The 14,783-nt window shown below is 43.7% G+C and overlaps 1 long non-coding RNA gene across 1 annotated transcript; it reads right to left on the bottom strand.

Annotated features, from left to right (window-relative positions):
• Positions 1-8,414: 8,414 nt before the first annotated feature.
• Positions 8,415-9,565, bottom strand: LOC121584168. The gene is made up of 2 exons (XR_006003670.2): positions 8,895-9,565; positions 8,415-8,558 (listed from the first exon to the last, which is right to left on the bottom strand). It is a non-coding gene; the product is annotated as an uncharacterized LOC121584168 (long non-coding RNA).
• Positions 9,566-14,783: the final 5,218 nt, after the last annotated feature.

The raw sequence follows: 14,783 nt of genomic DNA, 5'->3' as shown, positions 1-14,783 counted from the left end.
TTCCCCCTTCTGATAACCAGGTGGCGAATCGCATCTCTGCATGTCTGGCAGACATATCAGTATGGATGACGGATCACCACCTCAAGCTGAACCTCGGCAAGACGGAGCTGCTCTTCCTCCCGGGGAAGGACTGCCCGTTCCATGATCTCGCCATCACGGTTGACAACTCCGTTGTGTCCTCCTCCCAGAGTGCGAAGAGCCTTGGCGTGACCCTGGACAACACCCTGTCGTTCTCCGCTAACATCAAGGCGGTGACCCGATCCTGTAGGTTCATGCTCTACAACATTCAGAGAGTACGACCCTGCCTTACACAGGAAGCGGCACAGGTACTGTCAAGTTCTGCGTGATTTCTGGCTGACCACAGCTCTGCCCAAACTTGAAAACGGCTTTATCCTTGATGAACGCAAAGGACAACTCAAAACTGTTCACTTTATGATTTTTTATTGTCACAAAGATGGAACAGAATAGGTTGATAACCTTCAAAACACACAAACAAAACCCCATGGATTAGTTACAAATAACTCTCAATTCCACTTTCTCAAAAATAAGCATAAACTAATGTTACTGAATCCTCAAACCTAACCAAACAATCATTTCATCATTTAGATTAACCTAGGATCATTGCAAGTTAATAATTAAATATCAATATCCTAATTAAACATTTAACAATACACATGATTATAGTAACGTTACTGTCAAGTTCTACGTTCACATAATGAAGTCTTCACTATTTAATTTAATTAATAATTGTATGTTACAACCAAACAAAAGGGCATATAGAAGCATGAATTCACAACACATTCTGTCCTACCAGTTGCGTCTTTGGATGATCAGGAGCTGTGGTCATTGGTATCTCTTCTCAGGAATGAGTGAGAGCCAAGTAAGCTTTTACCAAACATTTCGATGCCATGCACATGCACTGCTTGTGGGTGCGCACGTTAATATGGTCCCCAGAGCACTTCCTGGTGGTTGGTTTCAACAGCTCCGGTTGCATGGTTGCCCCTGCAGGTTGGGAGTGCTTTGAGCACCCTGGATGGATTTAGGCTTGAGTGCTCGGTATAGCTTGTAGTCAGGAATTGACACAACACCTCCCACTTGACCTCCTGGTTCTTCAACCCAAGGAGGTCACACAGAACTGTGATGTGTTGGATTCAGTTACTCTATTTTTGATCCTGTTGCTGCTGCTCTTCAACTGGAAGCAAGACAACTATCCGTCTGACATCCCTGTGAAGAACTGTTGCTGGTATCTTGATTGAATGTTTTTCCATCTTTTTAGTGGGCTTCACAGTTGTGACTGGGTAGCTGGGGAAGGATCGGAGATATACATCCCTCACAATTCCCTTCTTGTCAGTGTTAACGTCAATAACTCTGGCAAGGTCTGTGTGCATAGCTCTTGACACCATGCAGCAAAAGACAATTCCCCACACCTTAAGTTTCACCTTCTTTCTCACCTCATCCTTCACTTCATAAGGTCCAAATAAGTCCACTGTAGTGTACTCAAAGGGATTGGCTGGTGTTATTCTCTCCGATGGAAGGTCACTCATGATCTGTTGGCATCTCCGGGCCTTAAGTTTCCTGCATGTCACACAGTTATCAACGATCTTTTGAGCTAGTTTCCGGCCTCTTACCACCCACGCTTTCCTTCTCATCCGGAGGAGTGTGCCTGCGATGTCTTCATGATTTGTCTTGTGGGCTTCTTGAGCTAGAAGGGAGGATACCCATGACGTGCAGGGCAAGATTGGTACTGCAGTTTTTTCTTCATTAAAGATTTGGAATCTTCCTCCACAGAGCAAGAGTCCAGTGTTTTCCTCTTTGACCACAGCAAGCCTGCTGAGTGTGGTGTCTGGCCAGGTTACATCCTTTTGGGCTGCAAGGAAGAGATCCCTGAGTGCATCTTCACACTCCATGATGGTAAGTGTAGCTTTCTTGGTTCTGGACTTGATCTCAAGAGCTGAAGGAATTTCCTTTTTCTTTGGCTTGCTTGTGGTGGTGGTCTTGGCTAGCATTTCTTTCCACCTTGTGGCAGCTCTCCACACCCAGGCAATGACTCTTGTCAACCTGGTTAAACTGCTGAACTTGCTGATGTTAAGGATATTCCCCACTGAATAACCAGAAGGTGGTCTTTGGACTTGGATTTGGTGCCCTCTTCCATTAGGGCTGCTTTGCAGGTCTTTACCTTTGTCAGAGGTTGGAGATATTGGTATACGTGGAGCATGTTGGATCTTTTTCCCCCACCTGCGCTCGGGTCAGTGCTGCTGTAAAACATTTCCTTTGGAGCTTGTTTATGCCTTCTTTGGCATCTGCAGCGACTTCTTTGGCTGACTTTGTCGGCCAATCCTCTACAGGTCGTTTCAGAAACTCTGGGCCGTTCTGCCACACAGAGTTCTCTTTGAGGTCCTCTGGGGTTGCTCCTCTTGTCATGAGGTCAGCAATGTTTTGCTCACCTGGAATCCATCTCCAGTCCTCAACTGATGTGGACTTCTGGATCTCTCCCACTCTGCTTGCAAAAAAGGTCTGGTACCCATAACTGTCCCTTTGGATTGCACCCAGCACAGTTTGACTATCTAACAGATGGATCCAACGTCCTACTTGCATCCGACTGTGCTTTCCAATGTATTTCCTGAGTCTTGCAGCGAACACAGCACCACAGACTTCAGCCTTCACTGGTTCTCCCTTTTGGTCAAGTGGTGTAAGCTTGGCTTTGGACTCAACAAGACGGACCAGGATGCCTTGCTCGGTCTCCCACCTGAAGTATGCCACTGCTCCATAACTCTGGTCGCTCCCATCTGAGAATGTTATTCCCCAGGGTTCTCCAATCCTTTTGACTGGAGTCAGGCTTCTATGGAAGGTAATTTGGTTGAGGTGTCTGTATTCCTCAAACAGGCGGATTGCTTCTCCTCTAAGTTTCTCAGACAGAGGTGTGTCCCATGTGTCTCTTGTTAGAGCTTTGCCTCCAGTTTCTTGGAATGCTTTTCTGACTAAAATGGCTCCTTTCTGTTTGGCAGGTGTTGCAAGGCCTATTGGGTCATACAAACTAGCTACTTGGCTAAGCAGTTGCCTTCTGGTCAGTGGGTTTGGAGTTTTCATTCTCACTTCCTCTCCAACGAGATCTTGACTGATCCTCATCTTCTTTTGTCTCTTTGAGAAGTTTATCGAGGTCATGAGGTACAGTTTGTCTGATTCGACTAAATAACCAACTCCAAGGGCTCTGTTGTCTCCTTCTCTCACTTGGTTGTGGAGGATGAAGACTTCATCTGATGATGTTGGATGTTCTGATGTAGATGTTTGCCTCCCACTTTGGCCTGATCGGACCCACGGCTTGAGGAAGAATCCACCTGCCTTTAGGATTTCTTCGACTTTTTTGGTGGTTCCGTCTAGCTTTTCCAGGTCATTATGGGATGTCAGGATGTCATCTACATAGGAATCCTCTTCAAGGACCCTCCGTTCCTCTTTCAGATGTGTGAACATGGGCAACTTCGCTGTTTCTCTCATGGCTAGTTGTGCGATACACCCTGCTGGTCGATCGCCCATGTTGACCCTGGTGATGGCATATTCCTCAATGTCCCCATCATCACCGTCTCTCCAGAGGAATCTATGGAGGTGCATCTCCAGGTCTTCGAGCCACACAGAATTGTACATCTTTTTGATGTCGCCGAGAGCAGCATGGATTCCTCTCCTGAACCTTAGCAGTACTGCTCGAATAGGATTAAGTACATCAGGCCCTTTCAGAAGAAGGTCATTCATGCTGCTTCCTCTAAACCTCTGGCTGCTGTTCCATACCAGTCGGACAGGTGTAGTTATAGAGTGTGGGTTTGGTGCTATCAAGTGACTGACGTACCATACTGGACCTTTCCAGTCGGCAATGGTCTTTCTAGTGAGTTTCTTTGCTGCCTTCCTTTCCACCATCTCATGAACTTGAGTTGTGTATGCTGCACGCCAATCTGGTTCTCTCTTGAGTTGTTTCTCCGTCCTCAGAAACGTGGCTTCCACTGCGCTTCTGTTGTTGGGCAGGGAACTTGGATCTTCAATCCAAGGGTATTTTGTGTCCCAGTGAGGCTCCTGACTATGCACATCTGACTCCACGTAACTGAGACCTTGCCTGATTATCTCAAGCTCTCTTTCTTCACTAAGAGTCATGTCTTTGCCTCCTGGTTGACAGTTACCACAACGACATCCTCCAAACATGGGTTCACAGGCCGCACCAATGCTGTCCCACTTCCACCAGTCCAAGAACTCTTTGCCAATAACAGTGGTTTTAGTTTCAGCTCTAGATTCTTGCATCTCAGCAATTTCTTGATACTTTGCTGCTGTGATTCTCATAGATCGTGCAAAATGAGTTTCAGAATTGTGCAGGGCCATGTCCACTACTTCACAGAGGTCTGGATGTGCTCCTCCAACGGTCTTTCCTAAAGGGCTCTCCCACAGGACAAGATCTCCTACTACCTTTACTCTCTGTGGAGCAAGTCTTCCTTCCCGGTGGCTTATGAGAAGCTCAACATGTTCTGGTCTGTGAAGGTCTTCCAGGTTGGTATCGGGAAGAACTTCTTGAGGTGTTGTGCTTTGATTGCTCTGTGAACTTTTGCAATCTCATCCAACCCATAACAGATCAGCTCATGAACTTTCTCCGTGCCTCTTGGTGTCTTGACTCTCACCTTGAGTAAGTATCTTTTGGTCTTCACCTTCATGGCCATGCCTCCAACTCCATGGACGACTAGTGTGATCCTTTCACTTCGAAGCTTCAGTCTCCTGGCGGCTGTGTGAGTGATGTAGTTGGTGTCTGATGCTAAGTCAATGAGAGTTCCAATTTTCTGCCCTGCATTAGTAGTTACTTCGAGAAGCATAAGAATAACTGGTAATTCACGTGTGCTTGAGTCCATTACCCCAGGAAGGCTTCCTCCAGTGCAGTGTGATTTTGCCATGTTGGTGAAAGCATTCCTGAATCTTTCTGCCATGTTCGGGGTGAGCTCACGTATTAATCTCTCTTGCTCCTCTGTGAATGTTTGCCTCCTGGTGCTGGGTTTTTCCACTTTCACGTATTCTTTCCTCTTAGCCCCTCCTTTAAGGCAGAGAAAGAAATGGTGATCCGAGGAGCTTCCTCTTTTGCAGTCTCTGTTTCTGCAAAGGTAAGTGTCCGTACATTCCTCATCCTCTCCATGACATCTGAGGCATCTTCTGCATGCTCCCAGTCTTTCGACAGCATTCAGCTTCTCACTAGGCTTTAGTTCTTTGAACTGCTTACAAAAGAAAATCTTCTCACGGTGCTTTTCATCTCCACACACAACGCATCCTCCCTTTCTCGTGGACCTTGTGGAAGCATACCGCTTCTCCGGGTACGTAGCTTTCTTTTCAGGGTTTTCACTTACACCCAACTGGTCTAGTTTCTCCAGTATGTCCTCTTGTGTCTTTAAAAATCTTAGAAGGCTGTCGAAGTGATTGTCAGGTGTGACTCCATTTCTTGGGTTGACCATGAATGTCAGCCAGTCCCTCTTCATGTTATCCGGTAGCTTGCTCTCTATGGATCTGATGACAAGGGGATTCTTTATGGCTCCACTGCTTTCGAGCTCCGTGAGGTCATTCAGGGCCTTTTCCACAGCTTGAATCAGGTCAATAACCTTCCTTGGTTGGTGTGACTTTAAAGGAGGGATCCTCTCCAGGTCCTCAATTATCTCCAAAGCAATTGTTGGTTTGTTTCCATACCGGTTTTGGAGTACTCTAAACATGTCTTCAGCACTGTTATATGATGACAGGCGCAGGTCTCTACATATTCTCTCGTCCACACTGTCAAGAAGTTGAAACTTCTTCACCTCCACTGAACCAGTCGGCTCTCCCTGCTTTTGCAGGCTCTCCCAGTCTTTCCTCCATCTGTGGAAATTCCTCCTAAGCCCAGTGAATTTAGGTAGACTGGTTGGTTTTATTCTCACCACTGGTTGTGGGACTGCTCTTGGTTGAAGCTCTGTAGGTCTTCTGTCCTCTTCTGCAATTCTCTGTGCGATGAGGAATTCTGTTCTTTTGGCCTCGAGGTTACTGCCGAATATTCTCAGATCTTTTACTCTGCCTTTCAGATCTGCAGTCTCATCGTGTGGGACCCATTTTTCCCAGTCTTTCAGGCTTTCACTTGCATCATGGATTAGCTTCCTCGCTCTTTCCAGCTGTAGTTCATAGCCGTCCCTGTTAATAGCAGTGACGGGGGTTTCTTTGGCTCTGTCACAGGCTTTCTCAGCTTCTTGGATTGCAAAGTCTACCTCCTCTTTACCGTATCTTGGCCAGAGGTTGAATTGGACTGCCTCTCGGATTTCCTCCAATTTCATGTCGCACTCTTCAATCGTCCTTTCAAGATCAGCCTGCTGGTCCTTGTCGAGCTTGACCTCTTCATCTCCCTTAGTTCCCGCTTCAGCCAGTAGGCCAGCCGCATAGTCATCATTTGAATCACCGACACTTCTAGCCAGGGAACTGAGCTTGCTGAACTCCTCTTGTAGTTCATGCTTAATCATACCAGCTGCAGCTTTACTCAGGTAGTTCGCTTGTCTGGTGAAAGCAGATTTGGCTAAGGTCCGCTCTTGCTTCAGTTGCTTGACTGTTTTCCCAAAAGTTTCCTTGGCCATGGTGTAGAGTTTCACAGGCAATTCTTCCTTTGCGTCGACAGCTTGACTTCAGCCCTTTGATCCTCGTCCTCACTGCCGCGCTGGTTATCAACTGTCAAGTTCTGCGTGATTTCTGGCTGACCACAGCTCTGCCCAAACTTGAAAACGGCTTTATCCTTGATGAACGCAAAGGACAACTCAAAACTGTTCACTTTATGATTTTTTATTGTCACAAAGATGGAACAGAATAGGTTGATAACCTTCAAAACACACAAACAAAACCCCATGGATTAGTTACAAATAACTCTCAATTCCACTTTCTCAAAAATAAGCATAAACTAATGTTACTGAATCCTCAAACCTAACCAAACAATCATTTCATCATTTAGATTAACCTAGGATCATTGCAAGTTAATAATTAAATATCAATATCCTAATTAAACATTTAACAATACACATGATTATAGTAACGTTACTGTCAAGTTCTACGTTCACATAATGAAGTCTTCACTATTTAATTTAATTAATAATTGTATGTTACAACCAAACAAAAGGGCATATAGAAGCATGAATTCACAACACATTCTGTCCTACCAGTTGCGTCTTTGGATGATCAGGAGCTGTGGTCATTGGTATCTCTTCTCAGGAATGAGTGAGAGCCAAGTAAGCTTTTACCAAACATTTCGATGCCATGCACATGCACTGCTTGTGGGTGCGCACGTTAATATGGTCCCCAGAGCACTTCCTGGTGGTTGGTTTCAACAGCTCCGGTTGCATGGTTGCCCCTGCAGGTTGGGAGTGCTTTGAGCACCCTGGATGGATTTAGGCTTGAGTGCTCGGTATAGCTTGTAGTCAGGAATTGACACAACAGGTACTAATCCAGGCACTTGTCATCTCCCGTCTGGATTACTGCAACTCGCTGTTGGCTGGGCTCCCTGCCTGTGCCATTAAACCCCTACAACTCATCCAGAATGCCACAGCCCGTCTGGTGTTCAACCTTCCCAAGTTCTCTCACGTCACCTCGCTCCTCCGCACACTCCACTGGCTTCCAGTTGAAGCTCGCATCTGCTACAAGACCATGGTGCTTGCCTACGGAGCTGTGAGGGGAACGGCACCTCCGTACCTTCAGGCTCTGATCAGTCCCTACACCCAAACGAGGGCACTGCGTTCATCCACCTCTGGCCTGCTGGCTCACCTACCTCTGCGGAAGCATAGTTCCCGCTCAGCCCAGTCAAAACTGTTCGCTGCTCTGGCACCCCAATGGTGGAACAAGCTCCCTCACAACGCCAGGACAGCGGAGTCACTCACCACCTTCCGGAGACATTTGAAACCCCACCTCTTTAAGGAATACCTGGGATAGGATAAAGTAATCCTTCTACCCCCACCTCCCCCCTTTACTCCACCCCCCCAAAAATAAAATAAAATAAAATAAAACATTGTAAAGTGGTTATCCCACTGGCTATAAGGTGAATGCACCTATTTGTAAGTCGCTCTGGATAAGAGCGTCTGTTAAATGACGTAAATGTAAATGTAAAAATGAATCCATGTATTGATGTGAAAGCTGATTTGTATTTATATGAAGTATTATGATTGTAAAATGTGAAAAAGGTCTATAAATATAATTTTAAAACCAATAACCCCTTACCCTTACCCTGATTCAAACCAGAACCCTAATTGTAACCCTAACCCTAAACCTAACCATTTAGCTTAAAATAGTCTTTGACCTCATGGGGATGTGGGAAATGTCCCCACAAGGGATAATTTTCCTTGTTTTACTGTCCTTAAGGGGACATTTTTTTTGGGTCCCCACAAACACACACACACACACTAAAGGATGTTGAATGATTGAATGATATTTTTAATTGATATTTTACTGGCAGTAAATGACAGACAACACCAATCATTTCCCCGCACCACCAATGTACGGCCATGGCACAGATCGATCATTCTTCTTAAATACGTCATATTTAAGAAGCCCTACACAAAACAAATCAAATTAGCAAATTACATTGTACAGTTCTTTATTTTCATTAGAGCCTACAGTGAAATACTTTTATTCCTACAAACTGAAATGGTAAAGACAATGTGCCACCTAGACCATAGAGAATGCCATGTACCATCCAAATGGTCCTGGCAATGAGTCATGCTTAAAAAGACACCATGAGTTGAATCAGAGTAGGCTTCCTAACACAGCATTAGTTTCAGAAATGTAAAACATAGTTGACATTCTTCTCATTAATATGTCCTCTATAGGCTAATGTAGGCCCATATGTTTTGTCTTGTTTTTTGAGGGGTTGTTGTCTTGTCCTTTACCTGGTTTCATAGTTTGAAAGATGACACATGCAGCATGGGACAGTGGAGGCAGAGCAAACAGGATTACAGCTAGAGCTGTAGCTATAGGAAATGAGAGAACAATCATTTTAGCAGGTCCAGCATGTGCAAAGCCAATGATCAATAAACCCTACAGCCAATGATCAATTCAGTTACAGTTTTGTTCCACATTGTGTTTGTTAGCAGTTTAGTTCTCAATCGCTATATGACTTTGCCTCAATGCCCTTTACTTTTCAACGTATTATCTGACATTCCTAAAATGTAACTGAATTAGACATTGTCATATTAATAACATCCCCCTAGAGTCTATTGACGCACCGGTACGTCAATATAAGTAACATAATAAAAAATCCCCATCAAAATCCGTCAGTTAAAGCTAGAGATACAGTATCTGTTTTTTTTGCATGGGCTGCATCTCAATCCATCGCATCCGCATATAGGCGGCTGCAAGCTCCACTCCATTGATCTACGTGCGTGCAGTCGTTTTTGGGGGGGCAGCGGACTCTTTTCGTTTCGTTCCACCCAGAAAGGAAGTCCACCTTGTGTAGTGTATATCCACTAAAGGGCTTGGGGAGCCATAGTAGTTTACCAAGCAAGAGGGGCCGAGGCACTCTTTTTGACTCTAGTTAGGGCGGCAGGTAGCTTAGTGGGTAAGAGCGTTGTGCCAGTAACCGAAAGGTCGCTGGTTCTAATCCCCGAGCCGACTAGGTGAAAAATCTGTCGATGTGCCCTTAAGCAAGGCACTTAACCCTAAAATGCTCCTGTAAGTCGCTCTGGATAAGAGCGTCTGCTAAATGACTAAAATGTAAAATGTAGTTAGTGACGACATTGGAACTCCCAGTCTGGTGTTATGACTGTTTACAAATACTAGCTAGCTACATGTCAGCCTAGTCTGGTGTTATATGCTTTACGACACTACTTTCTTAACCACAGAAGAAGAAGCAAACATGTCTCTTTTTGAATTGCAATTAATGCAAAATGGGCAGAAATCGCCAGAGATTTTGGAGATAGTTGGAATTATCAGTTTTGTGCAGGAGCTGTCGATGCCAGAAACTATTCGGATCCGAGCTCTGGCAAACTCGGGCAGCGAGTACTACAACTACAAGGGCTTTTTTGCAATAGTCCTGAAGGCAGTCTGCGATGCAAGGTGCCGCTTCACCATGATCGACGTGGGCGGCGTCTTTCTTTTTCCCAACGTAGTTAAGCCAAAACCATGCCCCGTTATTCAGAGGGACCTTCTACTACGCTTCCATTGGCTAGCGTTTGTTGGCTCGCGACAGCTGTTGCCTCACAGCCTGTTGAAAGACATGGATGAACACACACCCCTGAGAGACAGTGACCTTCTAAGGTAAGGATGGAAAGTGTAATTTAACAATTAGCTGCCTACCGTAATGCAGGCCTATTATTAACATGTTTGGTAACATTTGTCCATGTATTTATTTTCAGAGTTTCAATGAGTTGTAAAAATGTCTCAGAGAACTCTGCTGAATTCCCTCAATTGAAGGTCAGCTAAGTTAACCTAGGCTACTTAACCTTACTAGCTCTGAATTTAAAGTTGTTATATTATCATTAGTAGTCTATTATCAGGTAAAAGCATATGCTTATTATTCATAATTTCTCAAATATTTATTAGCTAATAATTTCTATAAAATTGTTTAAGTTACTCTGACTATAGCACACAACACATCAAGTTACATTGTTTTCCTATTTAGAGTTGGCTACCCCATGGGTACAAATATCATATTTCTTCACTTGTTGAGAGACCTACCCAGAGAGACCACTCAACTTTTGAATTGAGCCTACGCCTAGGAGTGAATTCTGTTGAGGCGTTACAAGAGTGGCTTCTAAAGACTAGAGACACTGGAGTGAAATGGAGGGTCAGCGTAACAAGACCCAGGAAAGGACATAGAATTATTTTCAAGGTATTGATTGAAGTGGGTAAAATTATATTTCATCGGTGGGATAGAGCAAATGTAAGGCATGCAGACGTTCAGATAATAAATACAATACACCTTCTGTTTAGGCTGGTTACAGGTGCCAACACAAGATTTACAGTAGATCCCTCCACTGCGTACAACGAGGGAACATCAAAAAACACTTGCTGTCCATCCAAAATGAGTATCACTCTGATTCGCTGTGTCACCGGAAGGGGAGGCTGAGCAGGTGTGTGAATGGTTTATTTACATATACAAACCTGCCCATTGTGGTTAATCGTTCTCTAACTTTGATTTAGCTGAAGACAATCAAATGTTTGTTCTAGGAGCAAGGACCCACATATTCCTACAGTAGCTACAGTAATTTTTTGTGTGAAACAAACAAGAAATAAGACAAAAAAACAGAAAACTTGAGCGTGCATAACTATTCCCCCCCCCCCACCCCCCAAAAAAGAACATTTAAATGTTTCGCCTTAAACCACTTGAGTGTTGCTTTAGCAGTATGCTTAGGGTCATTGTCCTGCTGAAGGTGAACCTCCGTCCCAGTCTCAAATCTCTGGAAGACTGAAACAGTTTTCCCTCAAGAATTTCCCTGTATTTAGCACCATCCATCATTACTTCAATTCTGACCAGTTTCCCAGTCCCTGCCGATGAAAAACATTCGGGGTGATGAGAGGTGTTGTGTTTGCGCCAGACATAGCTCAATTTTAGTCTCATCTGACCAGAGTACTTTCTTCCATATCTTCTCTGTTTCTTAAACATATTTAAGGTAATTCAGATTGACCTGTGTGTATACTATGACAGTGGGATGATCCAGTGTGTAAGAAATGCTGCTCCCTAGAGAAATTATTAAAGCTTCTCATGAAGCAGGTTCGGCTCCCAACTCATTGCCAGCTGCTGCTACCAAGGCCAGAGTGCTTGCCGGGAACCCAAACACCGAGGCCATATGTCTTTGTGGGATAACAGGCATTCCCTCTGAGGGTAAACCTGATGTTACCATATCCAGGTAAGATACGCTAAATACATGTGACTATATACAGTACATATGATGTGAAAATTATACGAATATAGACGTTGTAATGATATGCATAAAAGTGATCAGGCATCTTAGTAAGAGAATAAGGGCCTATGTCCAAAGCATATGCTACAAAGTTGTTACACTACACATTAGCTGTCAGCACCACCAGCACACTTACAGCACCAAGCAGCACTGGTAACCAGGAGCCTCTGCACCCAAATAAAGACATTAAGTATTTCACATGAGAGGAAGAATAACACCACCTTGGAAAACAAGTGAAGAAAAAACGATTCCTTATTTCTATATCTCCATCCAGTATTCTTCAGCATTGAATATAAGTTATCCGAAAGGCTGCAGTGGAAGGCAGAGAATGCTCTGATGCTATGAATCTAGTCTGTCTCAATTGAGTCAGGAGGCTCTCATCACTGAGTCAGGGACAAGCACAGGCTACACACACATGCACTGGGCCTCACAGCAGCGCACTCCTCTTATCTCGTCTTTTTCTTTTGCTCTTTTCTTACTGTTGGGAAGTAGGGCAGTGTAAGTGTATTCCAGGTAGCTCCACATAAGCGTATGTTATTGTGTCTAATTTAAAGCCTCCTTCCACAACTCTCTGACTTTTCCTTTATTCACGCGGTTGAGGAGGTAATGAAGACAGATGTGAAAAACAACCTATCCACTTCTACTGCCATCTAGTGGTGACAATCAGTGTGACAAGGTTCTATACCGTCTATACCACCTATACCGAATAAAACAGGTTTAGACTTTACTGTGAAATGCTTACTGTAAAGTCTACACTTGTTGTATTCAGCGCATGTGAAAAATACAATTGTATTTTATTTGATCTGATGAGCTCCTGGTTTGGAACCTTGTGATTGTCACCACTAGATGGATAGTTTGTCTTTCTGAAAGTTTCAGTCTGTCAACCTGAGGAGTACACTATAAAGCAGCATGTTAGCCAGCTAACTTGCCTAAATATACTGCATTTTTTTGTGTGTAGAAAGATAGGCTTAAAGTGGTCTAATTGATTTAACAAACTTAAATAAATATCAAAGTTTAGCTTTTTTAATAAATCATAAAATCAATAGTAATTTCTGGTTGCTTATCAAAGTTAGCTGGCTAACTCATTGATTATGCTTTGTAGTATACCCCTCTGGACTTCAAACCTTGGGAATAGATCAACTAAACATTTAATAACCACAAAATAAATAAGTCAATGACCTGAAACAAACACGGTCAGTAAATGGGGTGTGTGGACTTAAGGGGGAAATCTGAATTTAAGGTCCATCCTGCAACCTGACATTTTTTTTTATTGATATTTTACCGGCAGTAAATGACAGTTAACATCTATCATGATGTTCTTGAAGTAAATAAAGTACGGACACCCTAAGGTGAGGTGTTGACTAACAGAGGATGATCTATACCAATGAAAAAGAAAGTTGCACACTAACACGCATCTTTCTTTTTCATTTGTATCATGATGTTTTTACCATTTCTAGTCAACCAATCCAATTAATCAGACACCGAAACATTCACATTTGACACAAAGTAAGCTGACATATTTTATTCACTGTATATTGAGAACACATTGAAGTAAACCATTTACTTCCCCACAGCGCCGAAGATAGGGCATGAAATGGAGGGATCACTCTTCTTAACCACCTTGAATTCACATGCCTTTTGGTCCCACTCCTTCATGCAATCATCAGGAAAATGTGTGGGAGTCGCATACCTGCAATCAAACAATAAACATCATCAAATTATTTTGCTGTGTAAATCAATGGAATTTCACCCACTCAGTCTATTCTTAAACCACTGAGATAGCTTGTGTGGATATTTTGAGAAGATAGCAATGGGCAGTATATTCCTTTAGTGTGATAGATACAGACTGGGAAGGCTGAGGGCTACATAAACCATGCCTTTTGTAGGTGATAGTATAAAGCTGTACCCCGAGCAGCATGAATCACAAGTGCAGTCCATGCAATCACTGTTCCTCCAGTGGGAACCAATAGGATGCCATGTCTTATCCTTGTCATCACGACAATGGGTTATGCCTAAACAAGAAAACAATATAGCATATTGTTTATTGTCTTTTTCAATGTGCTAGTGTAATTTCTATGTGTTCGTGTGGATGGTTAGCTTTGTCCTTTACTTTACCTGGTTTCAAATACTTCTTGAAGCAGTAAGCATGGAACAGTGGAAGCAGCGCACACAGGATTAAAGCTAGAGCCAAGGACCTCTTCACAGGGAGAGAAAACATACAGTTGAAGTCGAAACAAACCCACAACCCTGGCATTGCAAACACCATGCTCTATCAACTGAGCTACATCCCTGCCGGCCATTCCCTCCCCTACCCTGGACGACGCTGGGCCAATTGTGCGCCGCCCATGAGTCTCCCGGTCGCGGCCGGCTGCGACAGAGCCTGGATTCGAACCAGAATCTCTAGTGGCACAGTTAACACTGCGATGCAGTGCCTTAGACCACTGCGCCACTCAGGAGACATAATACATTTAAACTCAGTTTTTCACAATTCCTGACATTTAATTCTAGTAAAAATTCCGTCTTAGATCAGTTAGGATCACCACTTTATTTGAAGAATGTGAAATGTCAGAATGATAGTAGAGAGAATGATTTATTTAAGCTTTTATTTCTTTCATCACATTCCCAGTGGGTTAGAAGTTTACATACACACAATTAGTATTTGGTAGCATTGCCTTTAAATTGTTTAACTTGGGTCAAACGTTTTGGGTACCCTTCCACAAGCTTCCCACAAGAAGTTGGGTGAATTTTGGCCCATTCCTCCTGATAGAGCTGGTGTAACTGAGTCAGGTTTGTAGGCCTCCTTGCTCGCACACGCTTTTTCAGTTCTGCCCACACATTTTCTATAGGATTTATGTCAGGGCTTTGTGATGGCCACTC

The sequence above is a fragment of the Coregonus clupeaformis genome, chromosome 16 (genome assembly GCF_020615455.1).
Source record: "Coregonus clupeaformis isolate EN_2021a chromosome 16, ASM2061545v1, whole genome shotgun sequence".
Taxonomy (NCBI): domain Eukaryota; kingdom Metazoa; phylum Chordata; class Actinopteri; order Salmoniformes; family Salmonidae; genus Coregonus; species Coregonus clupeaformis.
The sequence above is the reverse complement of the archived record's forward strand: the minus strand, read 5'-3'. Positions and strand labels throughout refer to the sequence as shown.